Here is a 20,176-nt window from a genome sequence, read left to right on the forward strand (position 1 = left end):
GATGTGCCAAAAACCACAGAGCAATTCAACGGCAGAGATGAGACTAGGAGGGAGATTTTCCAGGGCACAAATAGAGGTTTGGCGCTTAACTCCCGAAAGTCTGAGAGAGAAGAGTTTAGCTGCCATTTGTGCCTCTGAAAATCTCCCCCTAGAGCACAGATCTCTTGACTTCGCAGAGCAATGCTTAATCCTCTAGAGACCACGTTACCTATTTATTTTAATCAAATAAAATGGGAATCCCTCAGATCTTTTCCCAAAAATCAAACTGAGCCCAACTCAATCTATTTATTGCGGAGGTTATTTTCACTTTTGCTTTACCTCCATTCTTCCTTTTTCTGACCAGGAATTGGAAGTTGTTAGTTATTATATGTAATGTGATGTCACCTCAGGGTTCCCTGTCCCATTGTGTTGGGCGTTGTACTAACATATAACAAAGAGATGATCCCTGCCCCAAAGAGAAAAATGTTGAAATGTTCTTGTAGTATTTCCAGCCATACTAGAAATCAAGGAGGAAATGGAAATGTCACAGAAAGGTCTGTTCCCACAAGATTTTCAAATTAAGATTTTGCAGCCTTGAGAAGTCCAGGTCATTTGGATGACTTTTGAAATCTTGGTTGCTTACCTGACCCAAACTTTAACTGTAAACCTATTTGAGTTCCATCTATCACCAACAGAAACATACTGGACATACTCAGAATAGTCTCCTCAATAGAAGACACAATTATTTAGAGGACGGAAGAAGATCTGGAATATCTATTTCTGAATGATTTTTCCAACCCAGAATAACTGCCGTTCAATGTAATATTTTTAATCTTTCCTGAGGGACTTTCCAAATGTATTCATGTCTTGATCTTCCAGGGGAACAAATGAGAAATTGACTAATAAAAGTCAGTAATATAACATTTTTAATAACTCAGTTTGTCCTTTGCTGTCAAAGAAGAAAGCTTCTGTTACTCCATTCAGAAACTCATCAGATGAATTGACCTTCATGTCAAGGAAAAATTACTCCATATGGTAATGTAATCACAAAGGAGAAACATTATTCTCCTATAGATTATTCCCTCCAGATATCCTAGTAAGAGAGTCATTATATTATAAATATAGAGTGTGTTGCAATTCCTGGTTGCAAATCTGATTGACTTTCATTTCCTTTTAAAGGTGCAATATACTTCACACTGTGGTAGCACTTTATTTTAAGGGTCCATTTAGTAATCCTAAATTGCATTGGAACACGTGTAAGAAGTAAAGATAATATCCACATGGCTATAAATGAAAACATGGTGATCAGTGTGCTCTTACAGACAATGACAGATGGCTTTTTGACATGCTTCAATGAATTACACATGCGTGTTCATCTTTTCATTTTTGAAAGTCTGTCTGACTGGAAATCACTGAATCTTGTCTTTGCGTCCTGACGTGCTTGTAAGTCTCAAAAATGGCCACATAAAAAGGCACTTCCTTATTTTAAGTATAGTCTCCTTCTGTATGTCTTTGAGAGAGAAATGCTTGTTTTACCCACAAAAGCAGGCTCTTACAGTTGGTACTGCATAGTCAATATGGCTATGGGACAGCAAGATGGAGACTTTTCCGGCTCGCATATAATCATTTGATGATGTTAGCTAAATTCTGAGTGAAGAATCTTTCATCATGAGGTAAGAGGCAGAAAGAATGCAGGTTGAATTCTTGTAGTATTTCCTGCTGTATTATCTTGCAGTATTTCCAGAAAGAAAAAATAACTTGGGATAAAAAAAATTCTTTTTGCTTGTAAACGTAAGCATGTGTTCTGTGGAAGCCCTGCGAGAATACATATAAAATCTTCACTGCCTAATTTTTTAAACACATTCTTAAATGTAAACACAATTTAAGGAGAAATGCCTATAATCTGATATTAAATGGCTTGACAACCAAGATAATAGATTACTTGCCAAAGCAGAAATGATCAGCATTATTTCAGTAAAGCATTGGAAAACAATCAAAACGTTATGCTCCTCTCTGGCATTTGGCAGATATCCTCTACAGATTTTTGTAGAGTGCATGTAAATATTTTATACAATGTTTTAGTATCAATGAGAATGAAAACACTATAATTATCCTAGCGGCTCACATCTTTCTTTAATATCAATCTTTATAATATGCAACAGTGTGATACACATATAGACTTGGCCCCATCTATAGTATATATTCATAACAATTGGAAAAAACGTTAACTTAATTTCAACCTAATTTCTTCTATTTAGCCTATACATGAAATTCTTATGTTGTTTTGCTCTCGAGATCATTCAGGACAAAAGGTGATGTGCTATGTGCCTGAAAAGGCCCATTCTTAAATTAATTTTTTTACTCATAAATGAATGAACAGATATACTTGTAAATTCTTAGAAAATTCATTCAATGCTCAAAGTAAATGCTATACATTTGGGGACGATCAACTGAATTTTTCATAAGAAAGGTGGAATTCCTGCTTTAAGTGCAAACACAGTGTCCTGTGTTATACAGGAGTTCAGACTTGATGATTCGTCATCACTGGCCTTGGGAATCTCTGAATATCTGAAAAACTCAAGTCAGCCTTCATTATGGAAGTGCAACCAATGCCTCTCTCTTATTTATGTGTACGTATGGCAAATAAGGAGTTAACAGGTTAGTCTTTTATGCAGAATAAAAATAAACTTTTTTTTTTTAGCAATAACCTATTGGGTTGTATGTGGTTCCTAGTTCTTCTTAAAATAGAGTTAGGGGAAATTAGATGAAATGGATTATAATGGGACTTTTTTTTAATGAAGCAATTGTTTTTTCTGGTCATTAAATAAGAGTAGAATGTGTTTCAGCCACTCTGATTTGTCATTATCCTTGATTCATGTGGAGCAGCCGAATGAGAGGATTCTATAATTGTGTTGGGAATACTCTCACATCAACATGATCTTGACTGAATGTCACATCCACGTAATGGTGTTTAAAGAGGAGACAAAATCACTCAGTCTTGTGCCCCTGAGAAAGGTCAAAACATCAGATTATCTGTTTGTCTGAAACCAAGTGAAAGTACGATGTAATTTCATTGTATAAGGCTTTTGTTTGGAGCAGGAGGAGTTTGAAGGAGGAGGAATTTGTGGGTAGCTCACTATTATTCCACAATCGTTTTCACTTGCAGAAAGCATAGAGGGTGAAATCCTGGCCCTACTGAAATGAGGGATTCACCAATTCAGTGGGGCCAGGATTTTGCCCATAATCATTGGGACTGGAACAAAAGGCAGCAAGACCACAGAGGTGAGAGGAGATGGTCAATGGTCTGCTCCTCTTACAGCAGCAGCACTGAATTCCCATGCCCCCACCTCCGATAGAATGGGCCAGGTGCAGTGTAGCTGGTGGAAATTAGACTCTGGTATGAAATCTACCAGGAAGGCAGGAGCAGCAGCCCAATCCCCCCTGTAAATTCTTCTTCCCTGGGGGTCCCAATGCAATACCAAGAGTGGGCAAGGCCACAGTGACGGTTTGCTGATTGAGCACCTTGCTGATGGGAGCTACCTCAGCAGAGCTTTGGCTGAAATGTGAAGCTGTTTTCCATTGACAGAACCTCAGGGCTGGGTGGGAGTTATATTGCTGCATGTCTCTTCACAGAGAGAGTATCTTAACTGGAACGGCTTCTGCCAGGGGTGCATGATAGATGCAAATTGGGTAGGAGAAAACTTTCCTGGGATATTTTAGGGCTACTCCTCTGCAGATTAAGAGCTATGTCGATTGTGGAAGTGTGATGGCCATTCTCTTGGCTGACACCGGTGCTTGAACTGGGGACTTCCGGAGTGAAAAAACAAGAGCTGCTGCAACTTGAACCGTAGAGCCAATGCTCTGAAGATGGTGGGCTGCACCAACTAAACTCTTCTCTGGGTCAACACTGAAGCGGACCTGCAACACACACTCACCTGTGGGTTGCAGGGACATCAACTCGATTATTATAACCAGCCAGACCTGCCCAAAAATTAAAATCCAGAGTAGAATTTATTCTGCTCTGCGAGATGGTGATTTTACCTCTGTTCGTGTGGCGGGCTGGAGAAGCCAGCTCTTGGAGAGCCATGGGTTGCAATCATTTAGAGGATTCCAGAATGTATAGATCAATTCATAAATTATAAAGCCAGACTATGATCAAGTCTGATCTCTTGAATAACACAGGTCATAGGACTTCCCCAAATTCATTCCTGTTTGAAGTAGAATGTATCTTTTAGAAAAACATCCAGTCTTGATTAAAAAATGCCAGTGATGCAGAATCCACCATAAACAATGGTAAATTGTCTAATGGTTAATTAGCTTCTCTGCTACTACTCGACATTCCCCTATTTATACATCCAAGGATTGCATGAGTCTTTTATCCACGGCATCACTATGAGAGATCACATTCAGCTGATTATCCTCCATGACCCCCAAGTCTTTTTCAGAGTCACTGCTGCTGCATCTTCCTGAGTTACTGTTGGAATGGAAAGTATTTCATTATCTGGCTTTATTTATTTATTTATTGAACACTTCTCCCTTTTCTCCATTATTATTGACAATTCTATCATTTCCATCTAGTAATTGACTAATATCACTGTTAGGTTTTCTTTTTTTTCGTAATACAAGTAAGAACTCTTTCTTATTGTCCATAGCTCTGCTGGCCATAGATTTCTTCTTGTGGTCTTTTGCTTCCCTTATCAATTTTCTACAATTTCTCACTTCTGATTTATATTCATTGCTATCAATTTCCCCTTTTTTCATTTGTTACATTTAAAAAATTGCTGCTGTCATGTCCTCTGTAAGGCAGGCTGTTTTTTTTTTAACAAGTGTAGTTTTATCTCTTGATTGTGGCTTTTTGGGCATCTAGTAACTTCAGCAATTTCCAATTATCATTCACATTTCTCTGTTTAAATTCATTTTCCGAACCCATTGAGCTCACATTTGTTTTCAACTTTATAAAACTGTCCCTTTTAAAGCACCAAGTATATATATTACTGGATTTGATTTTATTCCATTTGCACATTACAACTATAATCAAGTCATGATTGCACTTAAACAATCACTAATTTTTAGTTATGTGATCAATTCCTTTTGATCTAGATGAGGTCTAATGTAGAATTCTCCCATGTTGGCAGGTGGAGAAATCTTTAAGTTAGGAAATTGTCATCTATGATTTGTAGAAATTCTGAGGTTTTTTGTATTGACAGCATGAAGGGTCCAGCATATGTCATGCAGACTGAAGTCCCCTGTGATAATGCAGCTTTTTTCCTACACTTTATAGATTGATGTTTAAGGAACCAGTCATCCTGTTCTCTAGTGTGGTTTGGGCATCTGTAACAGATACAAATTAGTTTTCCATCTTGTGCTTTTTATCTGTTAGAAGGGATTGTGGATAACTTTAATTAGGCATTTCCTAACTTTTGAGTGCTTGAATTTGCAACCTTAAAAACTAAGGGGTTTGCGTGTGTAATGTAGAAAATATACTCATTATTCAATAGGATGTCAGTGACACAAAAATTTTTTCTGATCTGGCGTATATGTCAAACCTTTTTCTACTGCATAAGAGATCCAATTGGAAATGTCTTTGCATACACGCCACCCTCCCTATTGTGAAAGACCTTAATGCCTGTAAGTTTGTTCTTGTCTTCAGAGCAGGCATGGTAGGAAATTAGTAACTATATACTGCTGTGGTACATCTGGAGTAGGTTGCCTTCACCTTGGGGTTAACTAGGAGGGCTTTTGCTTGCCTGTGTTTTGAGTCTAAACATGGTGTTTATTCTGCTTGGTTTGTTTAGGATTTGAGGTCTGTTCCTGTGGGGTTTGGCTGGCAAGGAACCATAGATAGCTCTGTGGTTTTGCTCAGTAGATAAAACTGGAGTGTTTGTTCTAAGTAAATGCACTCTGTTCTCCTATCAATTGCTCTGATGCAACTGTTACTTGAGAAAGGAGCAAACACAAACAGAAGTCACTTACGATGAAATTCTGCTACCGACCGTGGAGATGTATGTTGCACCTAAATAAAGGTCTCTTTGTTTATGAAAAGGATTCTTTGATGGGGAAAAGGTTGCTTGGTTTGGTAAGATTGCGAAAATGCTTGTCTCGGGAGGCACTGACTGTATGAAAATTACAGCCAGCTGAGGTTTAGAAGAAACATTCAGTCCTTTCCCTTGTGCAGTTGTTATTGTCTGTTTCTTATCAGTGGGTGAAAAGGTGCAGGTCTAAAGAGTGAGAGTCCTTTTACAGAAGATGCTCGCTCCAGGTCCAGTGGCATCTCTAGGTTACAATCCATGCAAAAATCAATAGCACTCCGCTGAATGTCAGCAATTTTCAGCCCAAGTGTTACTGGCAAATATTGGTGTGATCCCATGGTCTCTTTGTCTAGTTCCTCTAAAACGGCTTTGATGCTTCAGCCATAATAGCTGTGTTTTTCTTGTCCTGCAGTGGAGGGCCACAATGATGTGAAGGGTATTGAAATGTAATTCTGTGTTGGGATGGAGGAGTCCGTTTAGAACTAACCCCAAAGACAAAACTAATTTTGAGTGTAGTTTAAAAAAAAGGAGGGAAGTATAGATAGCCTGTCCCTTCCCCTACATGACCCTTTACCCTTCTTAGTTCCTGATGGAAGCTTTCTGGAAGCATGGATTGGACATCCAGCACAGTGGTGATGCCAGAGGCCCATAATTACTTTGATTAGGATTGACTATTACGTGTGACTCGCAGGGTAATTGTCCTGTCACAATGTGGCAGTGGTGCACCATCAGCATAGGCATGCCCTGGGACTGACTGTGCTCGCCGGACGCTCTCCAGCGACCGCTGAACAAAATGACATTCACAGCGCAGCATGACGGTGCGTGCGAGGTCAGGCTGCACGGAGGAACCCATTGTGCATGCAGGTGTGCAATTCCATGCCTGACTAAAAATGTCACAGCATGCCACTGTGTGGCAATAATTACAGGTAGTCAGCAATGGGACATTCGCATGGATAGCAAGGACATCCCGTTTTATATGGATAACAAGAACGAAGTAACTACTGATAAAAACCAAACTGAACAAAAAAAACCCTAGGGTTTTGGAAGGAATATAAACTCTCATGCTTCAGCGCACAAGCCAGACTCTGGGTGAGAGGGTTAAAGAAGGAATTTTTCATACGGGCAGGCTATCCCAAACCTGCCAACTGCAAGATTTCTTCTACCTTCCTCTGAAGCACCTGATACTGGAGTAGACGGACCCCACGTCTGATCCAGGATGGCAGTTCCTAAGATCTTATCTGAGCAAAACAAACCTGTGATGTGTGCTCTGCAACCTTTCATTTTACCAAATAAATCTGATGGCAGATGTTTGATACAATCAATGCCTGTAATATGTATGCAACAGCTATAGAGGAAAGCAGTAAAGGGCAATTTTATCTTTAAACTTGATATAGAACAAGGCTTAATGGTTAAATTCAATCCCCAGAATTCAAAAGGGATAAATAGTTTCCAAAAGACAAGAAATCTCATGCTGCCATCTTCATACTGTTTCCCTCTGTATTATTTCAGTACAAGAAACCTACTCACGGTGGGTCAAAATAAAAGTGTTTCTTCAAGACAAGGAAGACCTGGAACAAAATATGAGTACCTGATGAAGAATAAAAGCCTTCCTCTATCTACGAGGCAGGAAGGGCTTATAAAAAGATTTTATCTATAGAAAGATTTCTCTTTAATGGAGCCAAGTTCATTTGGGACTTTTGTTATCTATTACATAAGTAATAATGTTACCAGAAGTTCAAAGCCACCCCAGTTTTTTCTCCATGAGATTAGTAAGTATTTTTGCCATTGTAAATTTTTGCAATTTGCAGGTGATTTTTGAGGCTATTCATGAACAGATTCACACACACCTTTTTTTCCTAGGTGAGGCTTATGTTTCCAGTTATGTTAATTGGAGAGTGAGTTCATACCTATCAACATCAATGGGGTTTTACCATAACCCATAATAGGGTTTCACTGAGCATATAATATTACATTAAATAGGCATCACCAAAATGATTTGTAATGCAATCTAGTATAAGTGAAGCCATTTAAAGACCAAATAGGCACATCCATACATTCCCAAGTTTGCTTTTGCAACAGCATATAAAAGGAAAATAGAATTTTACATGTTCTGAAATGCTATAGCCTGAAGACTAAGAACAAGTGGGCAAGTGTCTATATAATAAATGATACCAAGGGAAAAAAGTATGCATGAGGTTTAAAAAGTGGAAGCATGTATAAAATAATGAGCTAACATATGAGTTAATAAGATACATTGTCAAAATGATGCAAATCTAACCAGATTCTTCTAATAGCTGAAGTAGTAAAGTGTTCCTTGGGTGAAAGCAATGCCGTTCCAGTGACACTAATATTCTACCATTTTACCAAGTGATAAAATGAGGGTAATTTATTATAATTTTACAGTATCTTTCCTTGTATCCTGAGAGGTTTGATTGCCTTCGGTACAGTTCATTTCACTCTTAATAATATTGATTTTGCTGTACATTTTTCTCACATTTTTAGAGTTATTTTCTTGACTTGGAACAAGATTTAAATTTTAATGCAGCTGACAACATAAAAGTCAAGTTTTAAGAAATCTTATTATGATAATTACATTTCTCCTGCTGGAAGCTAATGTGTGTGCTACACTGACAAAAATTTTCTAGTAGGTTGGGGTGTTCTGAGTGAAGGAAAATGCTCTGAGAAAAGTTATTGTGAGCTTATTTTAAATCTTAGAAATATAAGCATTTTAATATGTGTGAAGGGCTCCTAACAACTGCTTGAGGATTTTTAGTTGCTTTACTATGCTTTCGAGACATGTCCCAGCTGTCACTGATTCCTCAATTGCTTAGATATAGGCTTAATTTTACCCACATATGCTATCAATGGCACTACTCATGAGCGTGAAGTTAAGCATATGGTTAAGTAGTTTGCTGAATTTGGGTCTTAGACTTTTGAATCTCACAGGAACAGGAGTCTTCCTGCTCAACTTGAAAACCAAAAATTCCCATCACAACCCTGATTTGGTGAATGAAAATCAGAACTTGAAGTAAACTGGCATTAGAATCCAGCTCTGGTGCTTAGAGACAATGGAAACAATAGAAGGGTGATTTTTTAATAGTCACACTGTAGTTTAGCATAACAGATACACCACCTCCTTAGTCTGACTAGTTAAAACTCTCCACAAGATTGAGCCAAGACATGTTCATATGGGTTTGACTCATATGCTATGTAACAGATTTTTCTCCTGTGCAGTTATTTTCAGCCCAGCATGTACTTTAACTGCTTTCTGAGTGTGATGGGCAAACCTCAAACTGGTGCAGTTCAATTCAGATCCTTATCTGAATTGCTCAGGTTCTTCAGCCTTTTTGCAAAATGAGCCATTTCTCTCTCTACACATATACATACAAAAGAAGGGAAATGCATTTATGTTTCACTCTGGCAACAGTGTTTTGGTTCTTATAAAAGGGAGTTTTGCTAAAAAAGCGTCTGGTAATATTGATATGTTCTGCTTTAGGGGATGTCCGGTCTCAGTTTTAGTGGCTTCCACACACAAAATTGTTAAATTGCACTTCAGTGTCATTTTAACCATGCATTTCAGTGCATGTTTACAGTCCTGTCTCATTGTACCACACATAAATGGAAAGGCAAAGCGAGCTGCTGGGAGTTTCATCACTTAGCCTGCCCAAAAAACATTCCTAATGAAATCTGTCCCACTGTTCTTAGCTAAAATGTCTGGAGGAGTGTCTTAGAGTGATTGGTCCCTTAAAGGGGAGATGGGGCCAGCCACACCTGTGACCCAGTTAATTAGCTGCTTCCCAGCCCACAGGAGCAGGCCCCAAGCGGGTCAGGTGATAGTTAATGGGCACCTGGGTCTTTTAAGAGGGCTGAGAGAGAGCAGTCTGGTGGCTGGAGTCAATGAGCGGGTTCCTGTGCAAAGCCCTGAACTAGGCTCTGAGAATGGTACTTGGAGGGAACCAGCCTGGCAGGCAGATGGAGTGCTCTGTACTGGAACAGGGGAAAGGTAATCCAGCAATGGCCTGGGAACAGGGCTCAGAGGGTGGGTTGAAGAGAAGCCTTAATTGAAGAGCAGAAGAAACATTTTATTTGTTTGGGAGCTCTGGTTTAGATTTTTGCTACCCCATAAGGGGTTATGTTTGTTTGATTTGGCTGGAGGGTTAAGCTACAGCTCCAGCACAGACTGGTGTGAGGAGAGCTGAGGAGACTCGCCTCAGGGAAGGCAACTGAGGCAGGGAGTTCTGGCAGTGCTACATTTGGCCAGCCCGGGATGCTATGGGGACATCCACACCCTATGGGAAGGATGTTGTACCTTAGCCCAAAGCATTTCACACTGATGAAAATTCTATAAGATGCTTGGTGTATTTACAAGTTGAGTTTATATCTAGCATCCTCAGTTCCCTCCGTATTGTCGTAGGATTTTTCAGATTTGCTGTGTTAAGCAAGCAAGGAAGATACTCTGACCGTGAAGCGTGTGTTTATTTTAATGGTACCCACTATATATGTATATGGGTATATACACATGTACACCTTTCACCTCTGTAGTGATTTCTATCTGAGAAAAATTCTATCACCAACATAAATCAATTAAACTGTACCTGAGCGAGAGATGATATTAGTCTCACTTTACAGACAGGAAAATTTGAAATACAGAATAGTGATCTGACAAAGGGTCTCCAGAAAGCTTCTATGGCAGGGCCAGGAAAGAAACCCAACTCTCCTGACATCCACTTCTGTTCCTTACCTTGAGATGAGAGCTGGGTGAAAATGTTGGTCACAATGTTTTGTTTTGGTTTTTGTGGGAAAAGGGGGTGTGTGCGCAAAAGTTTTGCCAAAAATCCCCCCCCCCCCCCCCCCCAAATCAAACTGAAATGTTTAACTGTTTGGGTTTGAAACAAATTTTTTTATTAAAAAAACATGTGACAATGCTCAATATTGACATGCAATCTTTCATTTTTGACATTAAAACAATTTTTTTTCAGAATTGCCAACAAACCGGAAAATCCATTATTCAAACAGCTCTTGCAAGATCTTCCTGCCTCTCTGTCTGACACAAACTTGGCATCTTTTTTGCATGACACTTATATTTTGACACTTCATCTTCTAGGCTTTAAAAATAAAAACCTCACACCATAAAAATTTTCAAGAAAATACCATGTTAAAATAATTTTTTTGGTTATTTAAGATCTCAAATAGAAAGCAAATGTCCAAGAACAGATGCAAAGTATGTTGCTAATACCTGCAAGCATCAGAGTCCATGTTGCATGTTTGTCTACAATGAATTGAAGGAGATGTAGCAAATTAAATTGTAAAAGATTGTCTGGTAATAGTCTGTCCAGAAACTGTAAAGCACTTTCTAGCATTATCATTTATTATTTTAGAAACCCACATGTATCTATTTAGAGCTTAGTTGAATTTGAGAAATAAGTCAGGAAGATGAATGGTTGAACCTTTCTGAATTAAGAATAGTAAAATGCATCTTGTATACATGCACATCACATAACAAATAGGCAGTTTCACAAATTATATGAAAATAAATTGTGTTCAGAAAAGCAAGACTGTGCATCTAGCACTCTGGTTGTCATCACTGTTAGAAGATGGAGGTTGCAGCAGTGCATCATCCTTTGAGAAAGAGCAAGTGACGTCTATGTCCTAGCTTTTCCCCGCATATGGAAGCTGTGTCCTTAACTTTCTCCTAAGTCTCAACATGATAAGATGTAGCGTTATATCCACTGAATCACCCTGCTGGTAGCTGTGCTTAGCACCTTCTGTAGAGATGCAGTCTACTTCTGCTGACTCATCCGACTAGATGAGTCCTATTACCCTTTGTTAACCTCCTGATTGGATGATGCTATGAGCCTTTGACACATTGTACCCTTATGGTGTGATTGTGTGTCATTTATGTTCACTCTTCTAGTGTAACTGTATTGTTTAATGCAAAGGGTGTCATGCAAGGTGTTTTTGGAACGCTCAGACATGCTGAACATGGTTGTTATAGTACTGTGTTTCTTGCAATGTCACAGGCATGGGTATGAAGCTCTGCTGCTTTGTAATATTTCCAAATCTGCGTCTCCCGTGTATTGAAGCAGATCTAGGCGAACACTGGAAGCAGCAGAGAGAGAGTTCACGCCTCACAAAGGCATGAATAAAACAATCTAGCTCTTCCAGGAACAATGGACTGGCCTGGGCATCTGATAAGATGATGCTCATTTGAGTCAAGTGGAGGAAGCCATGCTGGACATTGCTGATCACCTGACCCCAAGGGGTGTCGGGGGAACCTATTAAAGGAAGAGGCATTTTGGTCTCTGAGCTCTCTTGCATTCCATCTACAAGACAACACCAAGCAATTGAAAGACTGTCCACAGGGGGAGGGCCTGGCTGAGGAGGAGTCCACAGCCAGCCTGTGCTGAGTATTATTCTAATTTTGGGAGGCTATTGGAAGTATTAAGCGTAGTTTAGAATGCGATTTGCTTTAGATTTACTTTTGTCAAATCTGATTTATAATCCTCTGGATTATAATAATTTAAAATCTTTCTCTGCTCAATAAATGTATGTGTTTGCTTTATCTGAAGCAGTGCTTGTGGTTTGGGTGTGTGTCGAGACTTCATTTAGAGTGACCGAGCTGTGCGTATCAATTTCTTTGATAAATTGACAAACGAATGAGCTTGCAGAGTCCAGTGAGCAGCAATGAACTCTGTAAAAGGACCTGGGCTGAATCCGGGACTGGGGTGGTTGGCTGGGGGGAGGGAAGAGAGTCATCCCATTGCATAATCCCATGAGTGGCTGGCCAGAAGCACTCATTCACTAAATCAGGGACCGCTTGCTTGCATGTGCTTGTGCGTGGGCTGACTCAGGAGTGGGAGGTTCACGCAGCGGGGCAAGTGCGAGATGGGGAGATTGAGGTGACATGGTGGCATACCAGTCCAGATTGCAGAGGGGAACATCACAGCCTTTCAGGGAGAAATTCAAACAACATGCCGTGCTCTGGAGAAAGCCTGGCTTATATCTTATTATTTAACAGCAATAAAGAGAAATCCTAAGGAAGTGGGTGAATTTGGATACTTACCCAGTATCTGTGTTTGCTTCCCAGAGAGAATGGTGGGGAGATTCTGCCTGTTTGTATTCACTCTCTAGTAACTGGAGTACTACAGCAAGCAAATAGAGATTGCCTTTTAACTCCAGCGGTGGAGTTACAAGGCAGGCTTCGTATCCTATGTTCCAGTGTTAACAGCAGGGGTGGAATCTATACACCTCCTGGCTAGTTCTTTTCTGCTCTTATGCTAAGAGTAACTAAAACCACTGAATAAATACAACCAAGAGCATCAGGTTTGAAATACATTTACGCTCTGGAACCTCAGGTTCAAACCCTGGCAAAGCTGGCTAAGCCCTTCATTCTTCTGGGGCAGATAAATGGAGCTCTGTATCTTCTGCGTGGAGAGCATTGAAAACCAATAAGGTGTGAAATGTAACATGGGCATTTAAAGATCATCAGGCACTTCCCATGCAAATAGAGGTTTATACCTCTTGGCCTTGGTCAAAACTGCCCATTACTCCACCATTGCTGTGCGACAAAGTTCATTTTCTGCCTGGATGCCTCCCTCTGCCCCAGAGACGTTTGAATTACAAAGGTATAATACATACAGTAGGCTACAAAGCACTTACCAGAGACATTGGTTTTATGTCCTTTGTCCTTTCACTGCAGAAGTATTAATTGCGCACCTCATTTAAATGGTCTCTTACAACAGGTGTGGACCTCTTATGCATAATAATCTGTCCCACCTTGTATTTAGCTTGGATGCTCTGGTTACCTTCTCCAGACCCCAGGAAGAGCTCATGAAAACTTGTCCCTCCCACGACTGTCTCATGTTTCTTGTGTCTCAGGGTGGTGATTGATATTCTGGTGGGCTTTTTTTTTTCCTGTCCTTTTTAGGATACCCTCATTAAACAAAACTAATTCTTCCCTTCTATGACTTGTTAAATTCACTGATAGTGCTCTGATATATTTAATCTCCATATTTATTTTAAATATTTTAGGCAAGCGTTTCTCAAAATCTTATGTGTGATCTCACTCACCTGTAAACCTTTGTAACGAATGCACCATGATGGTTGTCAGGGGGACAGAACTTGGGAACTTCAGCGTAGGCCTCTATCACTTGAACTAACTCAACACAAAATGGCAGCAGTACCTAGAGTGGAGGAGGAAGAGGCACATAAGATCTCGATATACTTAAGGGGAAATACACAGAACACAAGTAATAGGCTTAAGCTTTATCCACCTTTGTGAATGCTATTAAATGGAATGTATTGGAATGTATCTTCATAATGTTTGTACCCTATAAGCAACACCAGTTTAAGATATATATCAGAATTGACTATAGGGCAGTTCCTGGGGAACTTGTTGCCATGGGATGTTGTGGGTTCAAAAAAATACTTGGACAAATCCTTCATGAATTTATCTATCAATGAATATTAGCCAAGATGGTCAGGGATGCCACCCTATGCTCCAGCTGTGCCTAAATCTCTGACTGCCAGAAGCTGGGACTGGACAAAAGGGGATGGATCACTTGATAATTGCTTGTTCAATTCATTCCCTCTGAAGCGTCTAGCCCTGGCCACTTTTGGAAGATAGGATATTGGGCTAGATGGACCGTGGGTTGGACCCAATATAGCTGCTCTTATGTTCCTGTTCAAAAATGAAAGGCAGCTCTATCTCTGCCCCAAAATTAATTTGTATTTCAATATTTTGAAGCTTTTTGGCCCATTCATCCTTGCTCTTGTGGGTAAAAAGCCTACCAAATAAAAAAAACCTATTTTTGCCTAGAGTTAACAAATTGGTTGCTATGGTAATTTGATGATCAAGGTGTTAAGCCAGACACACCAGTTCTCTGTCCCTAGGCTTGTTTTTCTTTAATAAATTAATCACATTTAAATTGAACATACGAATTTATTTCATGTCAGTTAATTTGCACGTTAAGCTGGCTGTTTGCTTAGTTTCCCTTTTCCCACTCACCCTGCAACATTAATTAACTCCACTAGATACCACAGTCCACCTCATAAAGCTGGCGTCATTCCCAGCTACCTGCACTTACAAGAATGCAGTGCCTACAGTGGTAATAATCAGTGTCCAAAATAATTGCTTTTTGCAGGTCTATAGTCAGCTGTCTGATCAGATATTTAAGCTGTAACAAAACAGTTTCAATTTCTGGAAAAATTATACAGTTGAAATGTACTGTAAGCAGGCTAGTAATGGGGCCATGTGGGTACTTAGAACATTATGGTTTCATCCGTTTACCCTTGTCAGTGGCATTTCCTATAGTATTAGCACCATCATGCTAGCTGCCTGTCGTCTTGCTTTGTAAGCAGAAGGCTTGGGTTCCCCATAGCAAACATCAGGGGTAGCTTTGCATTGCAATCAGGTAATAAAAGAGGGAAGACAAATATTGCCTCGGAGAGAATGAAAGAAGAGCACCCTTTGACTTAGAGCTGGTCAGATGATACAAGAAGTACTCAGTGTCCATTCGCCGTTGTTTGTTGGTCACGAAGATTCAGACAGCACTGGGGATGGGGGAAAATATTCACCAATTCTGAAAGTTAATAAAAATGAAAATTTTTGTCTGGAGATGAAGGTTAGCTAAGGGTTGGGTCTGAACCTGAGCTTTCCCGAAGTTTAGCAGCATTTGAATCCAATCTTTTGGTTCAGGGCAATCTCTACCATGTGGTGATTGGCTTTCTCCTTCCTAAAATTCAGCGTGCTTAGCTCAGGATACTTTCCATACACAGATATGATGGGCAGCAGCTCAAACACAAGAATGGAGAGACAGCAGGGGAGGTGGTGAATGGCTAGAGCTGACATGAATGAGAGTATTTTATACCCAGTCTCTGATCCATATTTGTAAATTTGTAGAGAAACTGATTTACCGATTAGTAGCCTACAGGGAGTTACATGAAAGGCATAAGTACAGCAGAAAGATTACCATACCTCTATTGATCCTTTTTTGAAGAGGGCATATATTTTCTACATGGTTGGACTCTGTAAAAAAGCATTAGACATAAAATGTTGTTTTGAATTCCTCCACCATGCATGCCTTCCCTTTACCTTTTCTCTTTCCACCTACTTATTTTTTTTTTCTCATAAAAAATGACTGCTATGGAAATTGCATCAATAATCCACTTCTCCTTGTGAGTTTTTTGTTTTTTCAGTGCAGTGAAGTAGCTTGTTTCACAGCCTGCCAAAGTTACAGAGCGGGTGATCCTGAGAACAAGAAAGAACTCTCAGTGCTGGATAATCTCATGAAAAGCCAAACTTCCACAGAAACTTCCACGTGGTTGATCTTTACAAAAACAAGACGGGCCATTTACAACACTCACTTTGCTTCTCTACAGAGGAAAAAGGACTCTAAACTATCTAAGCTCCTACATATCACAAGGGACCACAACTGTGATACCCTTGACTCATCCAACAATATTGTAAATCTATCCAGCTATACACTTAACCCAGCAGAAGAGTCCGTCTTGTCTCGGGGACTCTCTTTCTGCCCCACCACCCCCACACACGATGCAGTTCTGCAGTGACCTGGAATCCTACTTTCGCCATCTCCGACTCAAGGAATATTTCCACCACACCACTGAACAACACACTAACCCACAGATACCTTCCTACCAACGCTACAAGAGAAGAATTCTGCATGGACTCCTCCTGACGGTCGAAACAACAGACTAGACTTTTACACAGAGTGTTTCCGCTGACGTGCACAAGCTGAGATTGTAGACAAGCACCATCGCTTGCCCCATAACCTCAGCCGTGCAGAACGCAATGCCATCCACAGCCTCAATAACAACTCTGACATTATAGTCAAAGAGGCAGACAAAAGGAGGTGCTGTAGTCATCATGAATAGGTCGGATTACGAACAGGAGGCTGCCAGACAACTCTCCAGCACCACATTCTATAAGCTACTACCGTCCGATCCCACCGAGGAATACAAAAGAAACTACATCTACTTAAGAAACTCCCTAAAGAAACACAGGAACAAATCTACACAGACACACTCCCTGAGCCCCAACCAGGGTTATTCTATCTGCTACCCAAGATCCTCAAACCTGGGAATCCTGGACACCCCATCATCTCAGGCACTGGCACTCTCACAGCAGGATTGTCAGGCTATGTGGACTCTCTCCTCAGGCCCTATGCCACCAGCACTCTTAGCTATCTTTTGTAATACCACTGACTTCCTGAGAAAACTACAATCCATCAGTGATCTCCCAGAAAACACCATCCTAGCCACTATGGATGTAGACGCTCTCTACACCAATATTCCACACAAAGATGGACTACAAGCCATCAGGAACATTTTCCCTGGTGATGATATGGCACACCTGGTAGCTGAACTTTGTGACTTTGACCTGATCCACAACTACTTCAGATTTGGAGGCAATCTATCCCTTCAAGTCAGTGGCACAGCTATGGGCACCCACATGGCCCCACAATATGCCAACATTTTTATGTCTGAACTAGAACACCGCTTCCTCAAAACTCATCCCCAAACACCTCTTCTTTACCTACGCTACATGGATGACATTTTCATCATCTGGACCCACAGGAAAGAGTCCGTCGAAGAATTCCACTGGGATTTCAATAATTTCCACCCCACCATCAACCTCAGCTTGGACCAGTCCACACAAGAAATCCACTTCCTGGACACTACAATATAAATAAAGGATGGTCACATTAATACCACCCTATACCAAAAACCAACTGACCCCAATACTTATCTTCATGCCTCCAGCTTCCACCCTGGACACATTACATGATCCATTGTCTACAGCCAAGCCGGATACAACCGGATTTGCTCCGATCCCTCAGACAGAGACAAACACCTACAGGATCTCCATAAAACATTCTTAAAACTACAGTACTCACCTGGAGAGGTGAAGAAACAAATTGACAGAGCCAGACAGGTACCCGGAAGTCACTACTACAGGACAGACCCAACAAAGAAAACAACAGAACACCACTGGCCATCACCTACAGCCCCCAGCTAATATCTCTCCAACACATCATTAAGGATCTACAACCTATCCTAGCAGATGATCCCTCGCTCGCTCAAGCCGTGGGAGGCAGACCTATCCTTGCTTACAGACAGCCCCCCAACCTGAAGCAAATACTCACCAGCAACCGTACACCATACAACAAGAACGCTAACCCAGGAACCTATCCCTGCAACAAACCCCATTGCCAACTCTGCCCGCACATCGACTCTGGTGACACCATCACAGGTCCTAACCACATCAGCCACACCATAAGGAGCTCATTCACCTACACATCTACTAATGTAATATATGCCATCATGTGCCAGCAATGCCCCTCTGCCATGTACATTGGCCAAACCGGACTGTCACCACGCAAAAGAATAAATGGACACAAATCAGACATAAAAAATGGTAACATCCATAAACCAGTCGGAGAACACTTCAGTCTCCCAGGACACTCTGTAGCTGAGTAGAAAGTTGCCATACTTCTACAAAAAAACTTCAAAAACAGATTTCAGCAAGAAACTGCAGAGCTGGAACTCATATGCAAACTTGACACAATCGGACTGGGTCTGAATAGAGACTTGGAATGGTTCTCTCATTACAAGAAGTAATTGTCACTGTTCACACATTTTCACCTTCTAATCAATGGTTGTGAATGGGCCTCATCTACTCTAAGTGAACGGACTTTGTCAACACTTACCCTCCCCATTGTCGTTTCTTACCCTTGGATGTATATATATATACCTCCTATCTGTGATTTCTATTTCATGCATCTCACGAAGTGGCTTGCAGTCTGAGAACATGGAAGCAATAGCTGCTGGGGACTAGAAGGGGCAGTGGAAGCATTTATTTTGCTGAGCAATTGCTCATAGATGCTAACTCTCCAGCAGATGACTTGTAATCTCGACACACTGTGGGTTTTTTCCACAATTAACTCCAAAGCATAACAAGGAACTACTGCAACTTGTGATCAATCAAATGTATTGCTTCTTGACCTATATTGGAAGGAAACTCATCACTACTAGAAAATAGATCCCATGCTATGCTTGGGAAGTCTAGAGACCAAGGTGATGTCTTATAAGTACCTACCAAAAATAGAGAATTAGCTGTGTGGGAGGATATTCTTTTTTACACGCTTGCCTTATTCCTGTCTGATAAAAGGTGTGCATGTGCCTTTTATTCTCATATTCAGCACTGCACAACTTGGCTTCTCCAGTGAGCTTTAAAAATACTGAACTCATCAAGTTGCCATAGAAACTCATTGCATCGTTATATTTTATAGTGATTTCTACATTGTATTCCCACTTCCAGTACGAAGGTCACTAGAATTGACAGCTCTCAATGAAGATAAAGTTACAGGATTATGTCCCTGTCTTTAGCAATATGCTATACCTGTAGTATGTGCAAATTAAACTTAACCCAATAAAAATTGCTATAAAAAGTTGATGTAAATGAAATTGAACCTCAGAACTTTTTTCAGCTGAAATTGGTTCTGTTGTACTAGTTGTTTTGCTCTATCCATGTGAGATAAATTCTTGCCAATCTTCTACCAAAACCAAGAGAAAAAAGATGCCCTGTTGGTAACTTTTTTGTTGCCAAACTTCTCCTGGCGCTTTAAAAAAAAAATGTAATGAAAATCCCCTTATTGTGATGATTTGTCTCTCTCTCTGAGATTTATGAACCATTGAATCTGAATTTTTAAATGAAATGTAAACCTTGTTAAAAGCCTTTAATTCCTAGTTAACCTCCTTCCCTAGCTGACTGCAGCTGGGAAATGGAAGTATTTCACTCATTTTCCCCTCTCCCCGCTTGCCAAAAATTCAGGAGTAATGTGCATCATGAATCTAGGGGGCTATATTAATACCAAACATAGCCAGGCTCTTGCTTAGATTGTAGGACTTTGATTATTGGACTGAGTTATTAGATACATGAAGAACACCATTTAAATGTAAATCCATTCTCTCTATAGAATAGCCGAATACGCTTTGCCTTCAATTTGTAAGCAGAATACATCATTCTGATATACTAACTGGAACTGAATGAAGCCAGTCCTGGGGTGAGGGGGAGATGCTTTTCGTTTTAAATCAATTGGCACATAGGAGACTATCTGCTAGCTAATTAATTTAATTTCTTTCTTAAT

The 20,176-nt window shown here is 40.3% G+C and overlaps 1 protein-coding gene and 1 long non-coding RNA gene across 3 annotated transcripts in view; both read left to right on the forward strand.

Annotated features, from left to right (window-relative positions):
• The window catches only part of KAZN (kazrin, periplakin interacting protein), a 612,234-nt gene that overhangs the window by 33,240 nt on the left and 558,818 nt on the right, over positions 1 to 20,176 (forward strand). The window lies entirely within an intron of this gene.
• On the forward strand, positions 9,883 to 11,479 carry LOC137165942 (uncharacterized). The gene is made up of 2 exons (XR_010923524.1): positions 9,883 to 10,011; positions 10,988 to 11,479. It is a non-coding gene; the product is annotated as an uncharacterized lncRNA (long non-coding RNA).

Source organism: Emydura macquarii, unplaced genomic scaffold, assembly GCF_026122565.2.
Source record: "Emydura macquarii macquarii isolate MOO-44397 ecotype Brisbane River unplaced genomic scaffold, CSIRO-AGI_Emac_v2 contig_2768, whole genome shotgun sequence".
Taxonomy (NCBI): Eukaryota; Metazoa; Chordata; order Testudines; family Chelidae; genus Emydura; species Emydura macquarii.